This window comes from Lagopus muta, chromosome 2 (assembly GCF_023343835.1).
Source record: "Lagopus muta isolate bLagMut1 chromosome 2, bLagMut1 primary, whole genome shotgun sequence".
Taxonomy (NCBI): Eukaryota; Metazoa; Chordata; class Aves; order Galliformes; family Phasianidae; genus Lagopus; species Lagopus muta.
Window position 1 is genome coordinate 48,221,515 of NC_064434.1, and position 21,379 is coordinate 48,242,893.

At 36.3% G+C, this 21,379-nt stretch overlaps 1 long non-coding RNA gene across 2 annotated transcripts in view; it reads left to right on the plus strand.

Annotated features, from left to right (window-relative positions):
* Positions 1 to 5,439: 5,439 nt before the first annotated feature.
* Positions 5,440 to 21,379, plus strand: part of LOC125689843 (uncharacterized) — a 68,551-nt gene continuing 52,611 nt past the window's right edge. The window contains exon 1 of one of the 2 annotated variants that reach the window (XR_007375427.1): positions 5,440 to 5,522. This is a non-coding gene — a long non-coding RNA (uncharacterized LOC125689843). The remainder of the gene's footprint in view (positions 5,523 to 21,379) is intronic. The other variant, XR_007375428.1, reaches the window with a different exon arrangement.

The window sequence follows — 21,379 nt, forward strand, 5'->3', positions numbered from 1 at the left end:
CAGAGCACCACCCAAGCAGCACTATAGTCAGATGGCAATTGTTAGAGGCAAAATAATTCAGCTCGGTTGCTCAGTTTATTTCCTTGGTGAGAATGTGAACTGGAGCTGAAACTTCCCAAAGGCGTCCTTGCTGAAGGTGAGAGCCAATCCATAGAGATCAGCCAGGCTTGCAGCTGAATACAGCACAGTACTAACCATGGCAAGTAATGTCCCAATAAAACTGTCACGGCCAGACTTAATTTTACAGACTTTAGTAATCCTCTACCCTTAGCGGTGAATACTGCAAAGTTTGACTATCTCAATGTTTGTTCTGCTTTTTTCTGTGCTCCTGTCACTTTCATCTTGAACAAAGTCTCTGGGAATGGAGGAGACCAAGGGAACCTTGCCCCTAGCACTTGAAGGGCAAGCCAGTCTGTTGGAAAGCCCTTAAGGAATAAAATCTTTAGTTTGCTTGCCAAGAGGGCTGTAGATTTGGATTATGTCGTTTTGATTTTGGTACTGAAGAAGAAATTTCCATCTCCATTTGTTGCCAAGATATAGTTTACCTTATTCACCAAGACCTAATTCAAAAGACTTCGCAAAGTCAGACAAACATCATTAGAATGTCAGTTGAAGTGGATGATCTGATAAATTACAACCTCACACTGTTGCTGAATTTATTTTTTGTTGTTGTTCAAATCAATCTCTATAGAGTACTCTGGTAGACATCATACATCTCTGCATGCACTACTTGATGATAAGGTAAGATATTAAGAGAATTCCACGAAGATCTATATGTAGGAAAGGCTTTATCTGTAGAGGGAGGTGGAACTGCAGGAACCCCTTAAGGATATAAAACCTTGAGAATAACCTGTCAGTAGGGAAGAAGACTGTGCAATCCAGACTGATTTGATAAACATCTGCTTTGGGAGGACTGAGTGTTTAGTGTAGGGAAACATACTAAGACATGTTTTCGGTCAAGGTGCATCTGGAGAGGAAGGGTTACCTGCTTTGTTGGGTCACATTAAAACAATCATAGGAGTTACTAGTTACTAATGCCCCACAGAAAATAATAAATCAATATGAAAACCACAGCCTATGCAGTGGAAGCAGCAGTGTTCCCTTTTACATGCAGAAATTACTCTATTTTGGGAAAGAGTTTGCAATGTTTCCCCTTAACAATACAAAATAAATGTGAAAAAGCAACATGACCATGCTAATCTTTTCTCACAAAATCACATGTGACGTCTTTAGTATCAAATAGTGAATAAGTAATTAGTTCTGTAATCAGAAGAGCTTGAATACTTCATTTTGGATGGAATGAAATAAAATACCTCTGACAGTAATCAATCAACCTGTTACAACCTTGTTTCTGGTGGTCCCTATCGTTTTTTTGCAAGAGAGATGTCAGCAGTCACCCATGACAAGGATAAAGCAGCACAGACAATGTGGCAACTGAAGAGAAAAAGCACTAATGACATAGCAAATGTATCTACTGCTATTATTTGCTCTCATGAATGGAAATTAAAATAAAAAAAGCACTAGTACAAGCTGTTATCATTACAAGTAACAGAACTGACACTCTTTAGGGTAAATAAGTGCTTTTTCACAACCAAAGTTTCCCCTATATGAACCTGTGTACAATTTCCTTCTCCTAGAAAAAAAAAAAATTGCTGAAATTTACCATACATAGAGTTGAAATATTGACTTGTCATACGTAGTGCCACTAATGAAAATTCAGAGCAGTGTTTAGCCCTAACCAAAGAAGTTACATGCAAGTTTGGTCAGTAAATACCTACATTTTAGCTCCTTAAGTCAGAGGCATGCCCTATCCCTACTGCTCTGAAACTCCAAAGCTAAATTCTCAATGTTACAGAGACACTCAAAGAAAGTAGCTAAACTTGCATGGTTCTTTGCTGCTAAAGTGAAGGAAATAGAGAAGGATGATGATGGTGTAGCTTAAAACATGGCAGCTAGTAAAAAAAAATAACAATAATGAAATGGAGCTTTTGTTACTAAGTCATTTCAATAGCGTGAAAAAAGTGTTATGTTGATGATGAGGAGAATTTGCTACATATGATAGTCTTAACTAATAAAATGCTACTATAATGCTGGGAAATTGAAGATTTTAGCTCCTGTTTTATGAGTCATCTGAGCTTTCAAAGTAAAAAGTGTGTATTAACATTTACATTGCTTAAGGCTGGATGTAGGTTTAGACACCATCTGTAAGAAGATGTAGAGACATTTTTGTCCATATCCCTGCCTTTGGTTGGTGTTGAAGAAACTCATTTTCCCCTTTAACTTGTTATCTTTGTGCTCTTCATGGACAAGGTAGGTCTTCTGGCTTCTTTCTGTGCTTCATATTCTTGTTTTCATTAAGTTATCCTCGATGCCAGTGTCTTCCCTTATAAATCACATACAACTGCCTCATTCCCCTCTATCTAACACCTTGCATACTAATTCACCCTTGCGTGACCAGAGTAAGCAAATCAGCAGGAAAAAGAAAAGGATAAGATGGAAGAGCATTTCCATTGGGATTGCTCACTGGGATGAAAACAAGACATCCTACCTCTTGCTGGAGTTAAAAAAAAAAAAAAAAAAAAAAAAAAAATCAGTAAATCCTTTGATTTTCATAGGATGGCATTATTTCCACTTTTGGAAGGAAGGAAATTCTCCCTTACCTGCCTTTAGAAGCTCTCTGGGGTCAATATATCCTCTCTGCTCCATTATCTTAGAGAGATGGAGACTTGACTTGGGGAAGAAACCCACAAGGGTTCCACTGCTTGTGCCTGTGTGTGTGTGCATGGTCCCTAGCCTCAGCTACACTTGGATCTTGGGGGCTGCCCACTCACTTCTCCTGGAAGCAAGGCATTATCCCTGTGAATCACAATGTCTTGCTGCACCTGATGGGTTTCTGAGACAAGGTTTTTTATTTTTAATTGTAAAAATGTAATCAAGATGTTGCTGAGCTGGTGCTATGCTCCATTCCCTTACCGCTTTCCTCTGTTTCAGGGGATAGCTTCACCCAGGGTGCAGTAAGCATGCTAGTATTAGTGATGGTGCTAAGAGCAATGCATTAACTCATTAATTCTACACATCTCTGCCAAGTTTTCTGAACGCCATTTGATCATGCTGTGCTATCTGGAGGAGCAGTCTACAGTTCCCCCTCTTCCCTAATTTTCCATATTGCAGCATACATAAAATGGCATATCCCATTGCATACGTGCACAGACGGTCCTGACTTCTCCTACATGATCAGACAGGTGATTTTGCTCACTTTTTAAGTGTCAAATTTACTCTTCTTCCTTCAGAAAGTCTCAGTTTCACATATTCATGTCTCTCCTCCCATTGTGCTCTTTTCTTCTTTCCCCCCACTCTTTTTCCTATTGGCAGGGAACCGTCAACATGCACAAACTGACCAGCATGCATGACTAGTAAAAAAAATATATTCTGGAATAATTCCTGCATGAAAAACCTTCCAGAATACTACAGAGTAATTGTCCATTTTTTCCAAAGCTACACAATGTGTCCTCAAATCTTGAAAATTCTGAGGCTGGTTTCTTCTCTACATGCCTCCAGTGTAATGACAGAGAAACCCAGACTGTCTGTGCTGGATAACAAACACGGCTTATCCTGATGTAAAGCTTGTGTCACATTATAGAGAATTCATTTCCTGTTTCTCTCTGTAAAAAGAATCACCCTAGTTATTCCAGATTTTATCTACTTTAGGTCTGAATGTATTGATTTCTCTCTCTTCTTGCTATCATTTAATTTTGCCATTAAAAACATAACAGCCTTCATAAATTTGGAAGTGTTTAATCTCTCATAAAAATAGCTATATCGTAAATGCTACAATTCAGTGAAAACAATAACACTTTTTATACTATCATAACTGCATCCTTAAATGATCATAAATTGACTTGAAATTAGCATAATAATTCTATAAAACAAATAAGTATTTATGAATTGAATGTGAAAAAGGATTAAGTTTGGCATAAAGAAGGAAATAGATACTAGGGCAGAACTGGAAAGTATATGGTGGCATGTTAAACAGTAGAAGATTGAGTAATTACCAGAAAATTTAGGATGTTAATATAGTGAATGACTGCTGACTGAAATGTTAATACTATGTGAAAGACTGATGGAAGCTGTCCTAGCACATCAAGAACATATTAAACACACAAATTATCCATTAGGATGATTTCAGTCCTTAGATACAAGCATTCAGTTAAGGAATACTTCTCTGTAAGCAGAAGGCACACGGAGTTCCTATTACAAACCAGAACTATTTCCATTCTTGGTGTTAAATGTAGCTTTATTTTTAAAATTTAAAATCTATGATTTTCCTTATTATCTCTGGTATTATCAGCTTCTTTTGATTTAGCTGGCATTTAATGGCCACATGCATATTGAGGTCTTGTGTGGGAAAAGATGTCCTCCGATACCAGGCAGAAAGGCAGATGGGGTAAGGGGAAGTAGTGAGAGCAATAAGAGGAGAGTGAGTGGAGGAGAGAGAGGACTGGCATAGTATGAAGCAATTAAAACACCAGGTGTCTTTTTTTGTCAGCTAACTCAAGTCTCCAAGTCTCTTATCCTTTGAGAGCTCTCTGTGAATGCCATGCATACCAGGAAAAGTGGCCAGGTAGGTCTTCACAAACAACACCCATGCAGAGACAAGTTGTGGATGCTTCTTCAAACAACCCCCCCAGTTTGTTTAGGCACCAGACCTATTGGAAAAAAAGGCCCCTCCTGGGGAAGCGGGGAAAGTTCTCCTTCCAGAGCTGTTTATTTTCTGATTTGGCTACAGAGCTTGCTGGCAAAGACATTGATTGTGAAGAAAAGAATTGGGTTTTCTTTTCATAAAGAAATAAAAATAAGAGAATAAACTAAGAGTATCAGTTTTCAGAACAGTTTCTAATGCTCATCTCCATTACACTGCACTGAAGCAAACAGCAGGTGCACTGCTTGCTATAAGCACATCTAGAAACTAAAAAGAGGACTTGTATGCTTTTCCCCAGAAATTCCCTAAAGAAAACTGAAAGATTAAATTTCTTTTCTTAACTTTTATTTTACTTTTGTATTACTTTGTTTATAACAGCTGTTGTTTTAAGACAAATAGTTTTATAGCTCAGATTTGGGAGCACACTATGCTAAAGTTTGTTGCCACTTGTTTATTCTAAACATCAGCTGGAATTTTCTGATGGTACTAATTTTACGATATAGTTAATATCCTTTGTTTCAGGAATTGTGAATATATTCAAATACAGGAATGTTTTATAAATAATTATAGTGTAGGGGAACTTTTAGGCCATGGCCTGAACTGATGATTGAGTAGCTGATAAAGGGGTGTGGCTGGCCTAGGCTAGGAAACACAGATGCAAGCAATTCACCTGTGTTTCACAGATGATGTAAAGGCATAGTCTTTGAGTCCACCCTCCCTGGGCTCATTTAAGGGCTAGCCTCTGAAGGGGGAATGTCTCCTGGATGAAGGATGTTCTCTGGGAAGGAATGCTGTGCAAGTAGAAGGTCTCATCATCAGCTGGGTGAGTCAAGTTTTTTCCTGTGTGACTTTTGGTATTTCTAATAGTACTTTGACTGGTATTGCATATAATTTGTCAGAAGCAGTTGTGTTGCTTTACATGCAGATATGCATGCAGGTGGAAAAGTATGTGGTTACTACACTTTTTGTTTTGTAATTAAAATTGAAACAGAAATTAGAGTATTTCTAGAATGGTTTCAAGGGTCTATTCTTCATCTGATAAGCAAACTTCAGTGTATGTGTGTGTATATAAATATACTCTAATTATGTATATATATATATAAAATATATATATTTTCCTCTATGGAAGTACCTACGTTTGTAGGTGACTCTGAAAGTGGCCACCTTTGATTTCTATAGAAATGACAATAGATTCAAAAAGTGCAATAATACTATGTGATGGAGTAGGTTCTGAGCTATAAAACACTCTTTCTCAACATAGTTGCTACTATTAGCTGTATATTTTTGTTAGTGATGAACAAGAGTCTATATGGTGTGATCATAAAAATTGATGGCCAGGCCATCCAGAATACGGCTTGTCACTCATGTTGCTGTCATTGCTTTAAAATAAATCACTCTATTCCTCATTGAGTTCACATGTGCTATAATGATTATGTATGTGTATAACCAAGATGTTATAATCACAATATAATTGTGTATAATCAATAGATATCAAGATGTTATAATCACAATATAATCAAGAAAGTAAGGCAAAGCAGACAACGATAACAAAAAGAGAATAAGTGGAAGAGCTTACCCTTCGGTTGAGCTCACCAGAAGACATCAAAAGAGGGGATCTCCAGAAGAGATCCTTCCCTTGTGGTAGCCAGCTCTTAAATAGGTCTAGGAGGGGTGCAGCCAGGCTCCACCCCTTCTGGCAGCACAGGTGAATTGCCTTCACCTGTGCTCCTCCGGCTGACTCATGGCTCACCTCAGGTGATTAATCAGAGGTTCAGGCCATGACTCAGCAGTTCCCATACAGTATGTCAATCTGTGTCACTTTTTTTGCATGGAGGAATTTAGTTCCACACCTTTTGCTCCATATTCACATTCATGTTAGATGCTATTCTGTTAGACTGCCCCTCCATCATATAGCAAAAAAAATGTAGTAGGGGGTTACACTTCACAGTTGGTGGGAAGGTTTGATCTTTACTGTCATACCACCAATACCCACAGCTATTGTGGGCCAATGTAATGAAATAGGAGGCATTACTTTTGGAGAAGTCCTTGTATGTCAGTCACAGCCCATTGAAATGAAGACAAAGTCTGTATTTGGGATCAGCAACATAAATTTGTTAGTTGGCCATATTTTTTTTAACACTGGGCAATGCTAACTTTGCTTTCCATAATTAGGAAGTACTTGTTTTTCAAAATTGTCTCAGTTTTAGCAAATCCAATCTTAAACTTTGTAGCAAAAATAGTCAGATACAGCAGACTTGATTTTTTTTTTTTTTTTTTTAATTATTTTTTTCCTGACACTGGCTTGCTGCCTATAGAATTGATGCAGGTTTAGCAGAGGGGAAACCCACAGTAACTCCTGGCTTCACTTGCTCAGCCCAATTTTGGAGCTTCTGACCTCTCCTGTTGGATGGCTCAGTTGCATGCTTAGTTCCTATCACTAGCAGCCTGTAGCATAAATGTCTCTTCTCACCATGCAGGAGAGAATGGCAGTGGTGCAGATTGCTGAAGGTAGGACAGCTCTCTTTGGGTGATAACTGAACCACAGATAGCTGGCACAGCAATGGATCTGCCTCAAGCAGCTCAGATCCAGATGAAAAATGATATCTGGGGACTTTTTCGTAGAAATTTAATCAGTGCTAGATTATAAAGATATATTGATTGTTATCATGATGAGGACAGATCAGCTAGATGTATGTGAAATGAAAGTGTGATGGTGCTTGAGGAGGAAGAATCACGGTGACAGAAAGTCAGGTGTGCTTCCCTCACCTAGAGTCCATATGGCATCCAGAAGCCACTTGAGAAAAGAACAAGTTGGAAAGAGGTGTTTGGTCCTTGGGGCTGTGTGCTCTTCTCATCAACCCCGGGGTTATTTCTCCCGAGTATTTCCTTATGTTCTCAGTATGGGTTTGCACGGTTTACTGTGGGTACGGAATTGAATCAGATTTAATTTGAGAGTTTACTGCCAGACTGGAGCCAATTTTTAAGCCAGCTGTACAGCATTGATTTAACAAGAGATGGAGACAATTCAAAGCTCTGTGAATTTGGCATAAATTAACAATCTTGGCTGAGTATTATTGAGTCCAAACTGTGGAGTTTGGACTAATTCAAACCTAAAGCTCACAGTGAAATTCGGGAGATGTGAATCCATGCCAAAGAAAAGGTTTGCATGTATCTCTGTAAATTGGAAGTGTCAAGTTTTCAACAGCTCAGCTTGATAAGCTAGTAAGGAGAGATTTCCCTTGAAGTTTGCAGCCCTTCTGGAATCCGGAATGAGCGTGTCAAGGCCACATATCACACCTGATAACGTGTCTTTGTTAAACAGCTCCATGTGAATGAGTTGTTAATGACATAAACAGTAGCAATTATCAGTATTGATATTATATTGACAAGCTGTGAAATTGTTTGGTGATTCATTCTCCTAAATTAGCTATTCTATGCAGTGTGAATACTGCAATTACTGATAGCAAAACAAAAATAGCTTAAGGGAAAAAAACAAGGGAAAACCCAACTATATTGGGAAAATATATTTGGGGCAAAAAATATATGGTTTGGAGATACATATTGTACTCCTTGTGAATATGCTACAGTTAAAACTGGCCTTCTCTGTGCATGATTTGTGCATAATTTCCATGAAAGTATTCATTGCTTATAATTAGTTACTAAATTGGTTGAGTAGTTTTTTAGGTGGAAGTTCTGTATGCAACTTCTCATAATGAATATTTATGATGTGCAAAATTTTCTATCATATGGTATTGTATCTTGCCTTTAATTGGGTAACTGAAATAATGTAAATGGAGAGGGAAATAATCAGCAAAGAACAGATCACAAATGAAACAAATATTATTCACTGATAATCATGCATGCAGACAGCTGTGAGTATTTGTATGTGTAGCAGCTGCTTCTCAAATTCTACCAAAAATTATTTTCAGTATTATTAATATGTTTTAAAGAGTACCATAGGTAGTATATGCGACTTATAAAACCTCTTAAAAATAAAATATTTAAAATAAGAGAAGATTAAGGCAAATATAAAGTCTGAGTTAACCAGGCTTTGCTTAGATTAAAGAATTGGAGTTTGGGTCTTTCACAGTATAACAAAAGTGTCAACATTTTAAAAACAAAACACAATTTTTCAGAGCTGAACAATAGACTCCCTTTTTAATAAATAAAAAAAATTAAGATTTACACTTCAGCTGCAGAGAACTCTATTCAGTAGCTATAAATGCCTACCACTGAAACAATAGTACATGGAGAATAAAATATGGGAAGAAGAATTTGTTGTCAATGTGATTAATGGTATGTAACTCAATTCCTTTTTAGTATTCTGTAATCCCATGTTTTAACACCTGCTCTGGTGTTCAAACAGTCACAAATGGCTGATTGTCTTATATCAGGATAACTTCTGATATTGTCTTAAATATTTAACTCAGTCACATAACCTGCATTACTAGTGTCCCATCTCTCAGTTACTATTACCTGTGGAACTTAAGAGTAGCTGGTAAGCACCCTGTGAGTTTGTGGACACTGTTTCAGTGGACCAGGCAGTGCTGCGTTCTCTCGTTCTGACCTAGACCTCTCATGAGCAGATTAGTCTTCGTTACACCCCATAGACATTAATAATCACAACTGAAATAGCTTAAAACAGAATAATGAACTCACCTGAGCATCTCAGTAAGAATATTTATCAATCATTAGAAAAACAGTCAAAAACATGAAAAATTAGCATGCCAGAAGCTATGTAATAAACCCTATAAAACAAGATATTAGAAAGATTAAGCTTCTCTTTCTCTTCGGCAATATATATCTATAATGAGATGCAGTTGCTTTTTACAAATGTGCCGCAGATTAATTAGCTTCAGAATATTGCAGCTTGGTCACAGAACCTTAAAGGCTCTTGAAACAAATCATCTGTGGTAAAGGAAGCGAAGTGAGTGCAGGAGGGACGCTGTGGAAGGCAAATAATCATGGCTTTTTGTGTTGCCATATTCTGGGACACAATTTCTCTTTAACACCTTTTCACTCAAAAATCTGGATAGGGTGTTACAGGTGTGACCTTAACCTGCAAACTTTAAATTTGAAGGAGTAAGTGAAAAGGAGAAACTAGTTGGCAGAATTGATTGCTGTTTCTCAAAAAAAAAAAAACCCAAACCAAAAAATATCGTTTAAAGACCCTATAGTAAATAATTCTTTCATTTCTTCCACTTCCTACTTTATGTATAACTTTTAAAATGGTTCCTGTGTTTTAAAGCAGATGTGCTCAGCCAGAATTATTCAACTGTAGCATAACTTAAGTTAAAGAGAATATGTGCCAGTGTGTTTGCATAATTAAAGTCTTTGCTGTGTCAACACTTACTCTTTTCTGCTCATGTATTTTCTTCAGTCCATCAGGGAAAGAGAAGTGCCTAGGAATGTGTTTAAGGCACATGACTTTTAAAAAAAAAAAAAAAAAAGTCATCACAATGCATTATGTATAAGGAAATATGACGGTGTACTATAAAGAATTCATCAGTGTGAGTATGAGATGCCTACATTACTTAAGGGAAGCAGTAGACAAAACTAAATCTTCCCAATAAATACCACAAAAGCCTTATGCAGAGACTGTCACTTGTTATGTGCTGTGTAGAAATAGTTTATATTCATTATTAAACTTTTTGTTTCTACTTCTATCTGAAGGCTGATATTTTATTTATAGTAAGGTATATCTCTAGATCAAACCTGACGTATTTTGTAGATGCACCGAAGCAATAATTTAGATCCAGACAAACCATATGCCATGAAATGGGAGAACCAGTGCTTTGTAATTCAAAGACAAAGCAGTCAGAAGAATTCACCAGGAGTTGGGTGGAAAGATGATGCCTAGCAAAACTTCTAGAGTTTTGGAATATTAGATACCTGTGTATCTCAGAATTTTGCAACTGATCTAGAACTGAGCAATTTTATCCTGGGAGACAAATGTTCCTCAGAAAAAGAGGACAGGTTTATTTTCTTTGTCAGATCTTTTATTTTATTCTGATTATTTTTATTTTCAATATAGCAATTTTAGCATTCTTACTACTTTTGTTTTGAAATGACTAATAGAGAAGTTGTAGATGATATCACAGATGTAAAGTGAAATTGTAACCCTGGCTACCACTTCTATGCAAACTTATATTATTGTTCAAATTCTTGTCTCTTATAGACAATCCTGAATAACTACAAGATCATTTTCCTTTCCTTTCATCCATGAAATTTATTGACCTATAAATTACTCCAATAGCTTTCTTTCCCTGTTTGTGCTGTTGTGACTTGGCAGCTTGTTTTGGTTGCAATATCACTAACACCTGAATGAAACATGCACCATAGAAGTGGTGACTTACTGAATCCTGGTAAAAATCAGTGGGGGTAATTCCATATGCCTTTCCTCATAAGGCTTTGTAAATAAATCTTCAGGGTGGATTAAGATGAGGATTACTTGCTCTATCCTTGCCAAGGAGCTGCAGTAAGAGACATGCCAATGGCTGTGGGGGTCCAGTGGCTGCTGCAGATTTTATATAGGAAGATATCCCTTTACCTCTGTGAAGGTACTCAAGATTCTTCTGCTTGTTTCCCAGGCTTTGTGAACCATGTGCTCTCACAGAACTGCAATGCTGGAATACCACTGCTTTGGTAGAACAATTGCCTTAACTAGAAGGTAGTTGTTAATGGACTATCTGAAAACTCAAGTTCACTCTTGGGTGTTCTTCTATTGATATTTCTGAATTATAGTAAATGCTCTTCTCACAAACTGAGAGCTCAGTAAAATATAATACTCCATCAGAATGCAGGTTATAAGAAGGACAACTTCATTCTGTGATCCCAAAGGGATAATTTCCTTTTCATCTTTTCTCTCTATGTCAGAATACAGAGCCACCAATAAATTGTACATAAAAGAGAACAGAGCAAAAATAAGAGTAAAAGTTTGCAATCTTATTAACTCAAGAATAAAAGCACAGAAAAGAGGCAGGGGCTCAAGTTGGGGAAGTCTGAACCTATTGCGCTGAAGCATGGTTTGCACTAGTCTAATGAGTTTTCTATGAAATGAGGCATGAAACATACTGCCAGAATATAAAGTCAGTGAAATATCCAAATTACTGTATAATGCCATTATATGTTTTATCGTATTAGGGAGCTGATGCGGAATACATTACCTTTAAATTTATGCAATCTGCAAGTCGGAAGAAAAATGCTTTTTTTAATGAATGAGCCATTCAGATAAGTTGCAATAAAAAGAGATCAGATAAGTTGCATTAAATGGAGATTAAAAATGACTGAAATCATAAGAAAAATATACATCTGTAAGACTTGCAGAAATGTATATAAAAAAAAAATTGTTTAGTAAAGATGTTAATTCAGTGTCCTACTTACAATTCTTGCTTGTCCAGACCTCTAGAAACACACACAATTGGGAAGAATAGCATTGCACAGAAAATGTTCGGAATGATTTTAGAATAACAATTAATAGCTGCATAGTTAGCACATATATTCAAGATTTGAAGTAAATTTAACTCTATTTTAGGGCACTAAGTTTTGTAAATATTTAATCAGCAAGGACTGCTTTACTTAGGAAGGAATTCTGCAAGTTGTAAGTGGTATTTTTGCTTAACTAAAGGAGTTGGTGATTAAAGTTTAAAAAATAGAAAGGAAAAGCAAAAGTGATCTCAAGTTGCTTGTTCAGAGTCATGTTACTATTTCTATCCCAAAGGTACATTTTTGCAACTGTAAGACAATTGGATGCTTTCGAAGTTAACAGAATTTCTATTGCATCTCATGAGGCTGCAAACTGTCTACTCCAATCTCCTCAAATATAAGACTAGATTGTCTTCCCAAATGTTCTCCTTCTGACTACTCATGAATTCCATTTCTAGTGGTTTTATTTCTATCTACATCTGGAATCATCCTGGAATTGATGACAAGTCAGTGTATTGCAACAATAACTGCAATCTGATAAGTAAATCATCTTTCATCCTAAATGCCACTGTGCAGTTCTGAATCTTCTCCAAGGTGAAACCTTGTTCTAATCACAGCAGTGCTTTGCCTGCATAGCCTATGCTGGTTCACCCTTCTTTTTGCATCATTTTTTTAATCTGCTACTGAAAGTTGTTTCCTCACAGCTTGCTGTTTAACAGACAACTGCCCATCAACCTCCTTAACATCCCTTTATCTGCTCAATGTTATACTGACACTGATAGACTATGCTTCCATTTTTAACGTGTCCCAGGTGTTTTCTTTCTAGATAGATACCCTTAGCAATAGAGTGCTGTTGAACTCTGTGGCCAGATGTAACTTTCATTAAAAATTTATTTCCTGCTTGCCTGGTATTATCCTGGTTTACATGTTTCTGAAGTCATTTTGATGCTTTCTTGTACATGAGTATATTTCCAGGCTTCACATCAGTGTATTAAATTAGAACTAGGACTAGCAATTCAGTCTTACTGGTTAGTAGGTTTTTTTTTTTCCTTCTGGGCTAGAAAATTCCTGTACTTTTTAAAGCATGTAACCTGATTTTTTTTTTTTTTTTTTTTTTTTCCTAATGTTGCATGTGTTTGTCTTAATGCAGCACTGTATTCTGGGAGATGTCAGAGTGGAAGAGCTGGGCAATGATGAGGCCTCTCATTGATGTTGCAGGCATATGTATTTATATATTAATGAAATTTGGTAGGCTTTGATTTCTTTTTATTAGCAACTTGTCAGGAGGAGGCCTTTCTCTTCCATGTGAGTGGACCTCAGAAATCGTGGAAGCTGTTCTCTGCTGGGCTAGGAGGGAGGAGGAGGCTTAAATTAAATCAGGGCTTCAACCATGTCCATTCAAAAAGAGAAGGGGGAAATGTTCAAAATTTATTGTAGCTTTAACCCTATCTTTTATGGCTGTAGTTTACAAATCAGTTTTTCTGTTGCTGGGAAGAGCTATGTCTCTATTTAAAAGCAGGTAGTTATAATGAGCACTTCAGAGGTAGCACTGGCATGGCCTATGTGCCCACAGCAAATCTAGACAGGTAGTGTCACCAGCCAACAGGAACACACCTCATTTTATGCTATTTCTAAAAACTATTGCCTGCATTTCATTTGACTACACAAATTGAGTCTCGATGCAAAAACCTGGTGGTGGTAAATGTTTTTATTGGCATGCTCTTTAATAGCAAGATGGTACAGAATCAATTGCTGCGTAAGTTGACAAATTTTTCTTAAAATTTTTAATGCTTTTGGCATGTGGATTTTGCTTTTGGATACTCTCCCATATTTTTAGAGCAAAAATGTAGTTGACACAGTCTTTTGGGTCTAAATGCAATCTGCTCTTCCCTTAGGTCTGCCTCAGTTACTTCCCTGTACTGTTAATGAACTAATTGTAGGCCTTTTTCTTTCTCACAGTGAAAAGAGAGTAAGCGTCCTGACTGGACTTGTGTATCTCTAAACTCATATTTCTTTAGTATTCTTTGGTATCTTAGTGCAGGAGAAGCATCTGCAGAATTAAGCCGGTGCTCTCAGAGCACAATGGTTACTATGCCCCATTGGTTTTGATCTCAGATTTTCTGTAAGACCCTCATTATTGAGCATATGCTGAAGAATATTGTCAGTACTATGATTTACTGCAGTCTTCCTTTTTTTTTTTTTTCTGTTGTCATAACTGACTAATGATACTAACATTGTAGATTCATAATTTTCTTTTTGTGTGTGTTTGAAATGTAGCTAAGAGCAACCAATTGTTTCCCAGTGTAACATCTCTCTGTTTTGGAAGTCCTAAAGAAGCGCTATGTCACAGTGTCTCAGTCCCTTGAATGTGGGCTATTTTTGTCTGCTAACTGCTGCTGCTCACAGAATCTGAAGAATACTGGAATTTGAGCAATCTTGTTCTTCCATCACTGGCACTGCAGCCATTGCTTCAATAAAGTGAAAAGCTTTTCTTATACATATTTCTTTTTTTTTTTTTTTTTTTTTTTTTTTTTTTTTTTTTTTTTTTTTTTTTTTTTTTTTTTTGGTGGAACATCTTGAGATCCTTCATTTCCTGAGAGCCACCTTCAGCTTTTATTATTCTTATTGGATCAAATTTTTTTTTTTTTTTTTTTTTTTTTTCCATGCAATATGCAAGAGTGGTGACTTTGCTCTGTTGATTTAGTAGAAGTCTTATGATGCTTAGCTCTCAACTCACAACTCTGCCTATGCAAGTGCAGACTCTTTCGAACAAGAATGTGCTGAAGGAGAGGCCTGACAACAAATGCTGGGCTCAGCAGGCCGTGTGTGTTGGGGAAATAGCTCAGAAGTCTGCTCATTTTGGGTAATCAGAATTAAATCTCCTGTTTTATATCTCCTCCCACTTGTGCTGTCCCCAGATAGCTACAAAAGGAGATGGGCTGCTGTTTACCACAAGTAAATTTCCTCAAGCACGTGAAATTGGACTGGTGAAAGAAGTGGAAGGTAATCTATCTCAGTGGTTTAAAGAATGTTATCCTGCTTGAAGCTTCCTTACTTCTACCTACTAGAGCAAAACTTCCTTGTCTGCTAGACAAAAGGTGAGGGGCTAATCCCAAAAGCCCTTCTATGGTTTTTTTTATTCCTTCAGAAGGATCTCAAGAACAACTTAAGGGAGACTTAATTCATTTGTCTTTTGAATCCTGACAGCTATTGAAATGTGGCTATCAAAATGGAAGCTCTGTTAGTGTCCTTTTTCCATACATACACACACACACACACAAAAAAAAAAATCAGGTAAAGGAAGATTATTTTTGGAAGTTAGCCCCTCTAGTTGAGAAATTCCTTTTATTTTTTTTGTCTTAAATGATAGATAAAGCTGGTGAACTTATCCTTCAAAAATGTTTAAAATTAGTTAAGCTGGATCTTGTGAAAAAAGTTTCAAATACAAAGTTACAAACCTAAAAACCCTCCAGGCTTTTTCTGTACTTTATTTCAGAATCAAATTTAATTCCCACAATCTTTTTTTTTTTTTTTTTTTTTTTTTTTTTTTTTTTTAAAGAAAACATTACCTAGTGCAATTTTGCTGAATAGAAAAACAATATTTGTCTGTGGGGAGGAAAAAATGCTGCTTCATTTGGCATTAAACTATTCTAATGAATTATGGTAATAATGGCATCTTTCTCTAGGTAATATTATAGGAAACTAATGCCTTGAAGAAGCAATTCAGAATTACAGAGCTGGTTGCAAGTAGCATCTTCCATAAACATTTTTAAGGTAATCATGTGGAAGACTGTAACAAATACCAATCAGAAGAGCAAATATCTGACATGACTTGGACATGTTTACTTTTTAAATAACCATAAGTATTTCAAAAGAAATATTTTTTTACTGGTAGCAAATTAAAGCTGAGCGACTGATGGTATCCTCTAGAGAATTAAAATTAATCATAAGTCAAGTTTTGTAGTTAATGATTAATGGGAAAGCAGGACAGAAAACAAATACATTGATTGTTTTATATATAGTTATATATATTTACACATATATATTTTTCTGCTCCTCTTGATACATATTGAAGTGGGAAATAGTAATTGGAAGGGAGCAGCACACGTGACCTGGAAATCAATGTTTTTCTCTGCGGAGTAGAAAAGCTGGAGAAACATAATTTGAGAGAAGAAAATGGATGGGGGGGCAGGATCTCTCTCTATACTATTATTTTACTGGTAGACAGTATTCCATAGGGTACTGTAATGTATCTAGAGACAAAATCGTGGGAGTATGCAAGTTATTTGTTTATAAACTTCTTTGTATTGTGCAATTTAACAAGTTACGACAAGTATTCTGAGTATTTTGAAGATATTTACAGTGATTTTTTAACAGTGTAAAGCCGCCTCAGTTTACAACTTCAGAGCATGCTCAATGGATATGTGTTCCTATGACACTGTCGATAGGATATTGCTCAGTGAACAAAATAGAATGTCATATTCTTCTAAATGAAATAAAAAGAAACATATGGGAATTGTTTTAGGGGATCAGATCATCAGTCCAGTGTTTTGTCTAAGAATTGTCAGTGCTTGCTGACAAAATTCCTAATCTAATACCTAAATCTAATTCCACGTCAACAGATAATGAAACAATCTCAAACCAAAACTTCACTATGCATGTATTTATATGTAACAACCACTACACTGGAATTGCCTTAAAGTTCATGTAAAAATGTGAAATAGGTATTATACTCATGGTCGCGTCACGAAAACCCATAGAGATGTTAAGAGGTTCTTCTAGAAGCTGATTAAAATTCGGCAATGAAACAGAAGCAAGGAGATGAACAGCTGTGAATTATGTAGCTGCCAGCATCTGTGGGATGGGATATGTGGCTTGCCTTCAGAAGAAGAAGTAGGAGTAAGGAGCATGAGGCAAGCAGTCAGTGTCAGTCCTAAGTTACTCCCGTATTATGCTTTTGATTTGTTTTGAAGACATGTATCAGGAGGCTATTCAGAGGAATAATGACTACTGCAGGTTCCTTATACTTTGCTTCAAACCAATGAAGACCTTCCAAAATGCAAGGTGTTTGGAACTGGTGTGAAATCTGCACTCTGTAACTCTATGAAATCTGTACAGGGACATTACTCATCTTTACGGAAGTTCTTGGCAACACTGAAGTTAGTCATATGAAGTAATAAACTAGCAAAGTAGTAGAATTAAATGAACATTACATGTTCCTGAGTTTGAACATCTAATATTTTTATTTTCTCAAGATCATTTCCGTTGTTGACATTTGAGTTCAATGCATAATTGACTGCTTACCAGAAAAATTCTATATCTTATAATTAAATAACCAGCAGGCACTGTGGTGGTTGGGTATATTTGGCAAGTAATACTGATGAGAATTTCTTACTGTGACAACATGCATGTGTATAAAGTTCAGCAACATGAGTTCTTTGTCTCTGAACATTATACAATCAATATTCTATTACTGCAGTGTGAACTCTGCTGCATCGTAGCTAGATTAAATGTGAAAGATTCAAGAATGCAACAGTGGAATTCTATATTCTATTCTGATTCTATTCTATTTCGATTTCTATATCTAAGGTACGTGTAAGCTGTTTCTTTCAGTAATAAGTCTATTCTGATACCTGTTGCTTCAATTACTACTGATGTAATTTCATTAAACAGCAGTGCTGTTTTATTTTAATTGGGATTTTCTTCAGTAATAATTTCAAAGCATTTTCATTTTCTCCTTGATGGCTTTGTACTCTTTCTGCTTGTTTCATTTTGTATAACGAAGATCTCCGTACTATCAGGAGATCCACTAAACAGATAGCTTGTTTTTTTTTTTGTTTTTTTTTTTTTTTTAAACCAGAAATTTATATTTGACTCAAACCAGACTAGCCATTTTGTGAAACGAGGTCTTTCTGAAAGTGGTATGAAATGCTTCTTCAGAGCAAAAGGAAGGGTGTAAAGCTATTATGGTACAAGTTGATGTAACATTTTGGATATCAGTAAAGTTTATTATAAGGTTTCTCACAGTACCTTTCTGGATAAAATGTCCAGTACACAGCTAGAGAAAACCATAATGTGTTGGGAAACAGTTGGCTGACAGGTTGCCTTCAAAGAGTTGTAGTAATTGGAACTGCATCAGGTTTGTGGCTTGTCAGTAGTGGGATTCCACAGAGCCCTGTTTTAGTGCCAGTTCTCTTCAATATTTTTATCAGTGATTGGGGTCTAGGACTTAAATGCATACTAAGCAAGATTGCAGAGCTGTTGCCTCCCTCAGAGGTACAGAGGCCCCATGGAGAAATCTTAGCAAATTAGAGGATGGGGCAATCACAAATAAAGAAAAGCCTTCATGTGCTGTTCCCTGAAATAACTACTGTGACGTATTTTGTCCAGGGTTCAAAAAAAAATCTCTTATTTACTCTGCCACTTTTGCTGAATTGAATTTTGAGTTTATTTGGTCATTTTCTTTGGGGGATGGAAGTAAAGTTTGTCCACTTGACTTTACAAGTCTGATTTGACTCTTGCTTTAACTACTTTGTACATCAATTTCATTGATGTTACTGAGTGGATGTCATACTGATCTTTGTTCCCTCTTCTTTCCTAAATCCTGTGAGGAAAGTATGGGAAAACAATGTTTTCAGAGAAATCAGGATATATAGTTCTCTCTCATTTTTAAAGTGTCAAAGCACCATACCACATATTCAGTATTTGAATGGATTTTCTTTTTAGAACCAGTGTCCGAAGAGAGAGGTCAGAAAAAATCACTCCTCTATGAGCGCTGATTGGAAGATACCGCTCAGCCCTCACTGCTATCTTCAGAACAGCAGGAAACCACTGGTGAGGGAAGAGCTGTGCTGCAATGTTATGCTATACTAGAGGTTTCATTTGTCATAGAAGTGTCATAGGTGGGGAGACTGAGGTGACCTTAAAAGGTCCCGACTGTTGTGCTGTTTTTTTTTTTTTTTTTTTGACCATTTGTCATATTTTGTAAGAGGCTTTAGAATCCTAATCCTGTCCTCTGGTACGTGTTCTCTGCTGCACATCTGGTTTGAGCTCTTTCATCCAAACCACCAGTGCAAGCATTAAGTTGTTGAAGGCAGGCCTCTAGGGAATCCATTGGCTGTACCATCTAATTCATGCTTTCTTAAAAGAATCAGGTAAGGCAATGTCATAAACCACACTGAAATCTAGTTATTTCAAAACTATTGCTTCTCCTCTATGAAAACCATAATTTGCGTCATAGGAAGAGAGCAGATCACCTTATCTTGTTCTTGACTGCTATTTATCGTGTTGTTATTTTCTAGGGTTTACACACTGATTATTCCCTTCATCTTTTTTTTTTTTTTTTTTTCCTGAAGAAAAGCTTTTTCTCTTCTTCCTTCTTGCCCTTTCAATTTGATTTTTTTTTTAGCACCACATTTGCCTTACTTTATGGACTATCTCTCCATTTTTCTGTGATATCACAATGACAACAGCTAATGCTTCTGAGATTGCTCAGATACTATTTCACACAACAGAGATTCATTAGGCACAACTGATGTGAAAAAGTTAATTTATCAAAGTATCTTCTGCATCTGATGTCTTACTCCTTTTTCACTTGTGCTAATTATATTAATTGCTTGACATAAGGTGGCATTTTTTCTTTCTAGGTAACACTGAATCACAGGTTGCTATTTTCAGCAGGACAGGAAATATTCACCTATCCATCTCAATCTGCTTGTTTTCTTTTGCTAGTGATATCTCATTTTGGACCTTGATCTTTGCATGTTTTTTTTTTAATCTGTAAAGGCTCTTGTTTCAAACACACTTATATCAATTCCACCTGACTCACAGTTTCTATGTAATTTGATGCAAAGATCACAGGAGGATCAATCATTTTAGCCACCTACCTTCACTGAGTTTATTCTGTCCCTCATGATGAATTGTTTCCTCTTTAAAGAACATTTGACTTACTACATCTTAGCTATTAGTTCTCTGAATTTCTTAAACTTTGCTTCATTTAAGTCTGTTGTCCTTAATTGGCTGGACAGTTCTGCTTATCTATCATTTTGTATATGCTTCCACCCAACCTCAATTTCAGAAGCAAGGTAATATCCAAAGCTATTTTTTCCTTATGCATCTCTCTTCTAGAAGCTGTACTTATCCATGGTCAAGTGAATTAGTTCACCATGTCTTTTGCAGTGATTAACCAGGAGAAGAACATCTTAAAATGATATATTCACTGTATTTATTCTGTTAGCTTTTGGACATAAAAACTCACTTCTCATAGCTTCATCATGAATATATATATTAGGAAGGGATCTATTTAGGGAGTATTAACCTTACGAGGTATTTGTTCTTTGTTGCAGATATGAAGCCTTTTTGCCTACTTTTGAGAGGAGCATGCATTGGTATTTCTATGCTCTTTACAGACATTAATATTAAAACATTTTTAAAAGAATCATTTGAGTTGGAAGGAACCTTTAAAGGTCATCTAGTCCAACTCCTCTGCAATGAAAAGGGACACCTACAGCTAGATCAGGTTGCTCAGAGCCTGGTCCAGCCTGACCTTGAGTGTCTCCAAGGACAGATATCCACCACATCTCTGGGCAACCTTTTCCAGTGCTTCCCTTTTTTTTTTTTCTACAATGAAAATTTTTTTCTTACACCCAATTCAAATTGCCCCTTTTTTTTTTTAAATTTGAAACCACGTTCCCTTGTCCTGTTACAACAGATTCTGATAGAAAATGTGTCCCTTAAATGCAAGGTGAAGTTTTCATGAAGAAACTCAACCAAGTCTATGAGAAACCTAATTACCCTTGTGAGAACTGCCTTGAATTTGTGAAACACAGGGATTCAGTGGCCTTCTAAAATACCTAGGTTTACAAGTATAGAAAACTGAAACACAGATTTTTTTAAAAAAATAATCAGAATCATGACTGTGTTTCTATAATGTTAGTCTTATTTTGTATAACAGGTATGAGACTGTATAGCTAGTCTTATTTTGTTACTGTAGGAATGGAATGTTGTTTCTGCACTAGGTATTGAAAAAGGGGGAATTGATCTGAAGAAATAGAGCACAGTGTATTGGTATTTTTGTAACTTGTCCTTAGAAATAGCTGATATGAAAAAAGCAGAAATACCATGATGTTAGTAACACACTTTAAAAATTTAGTTGGTGAATTGTGATTAATTCTTTCTTGCAAAACTGCAATAGTTTTTAAATATTGCAAGTAGTCTAGGTATAGTATTATGGACTGAAAAGCATATTGTATAGCT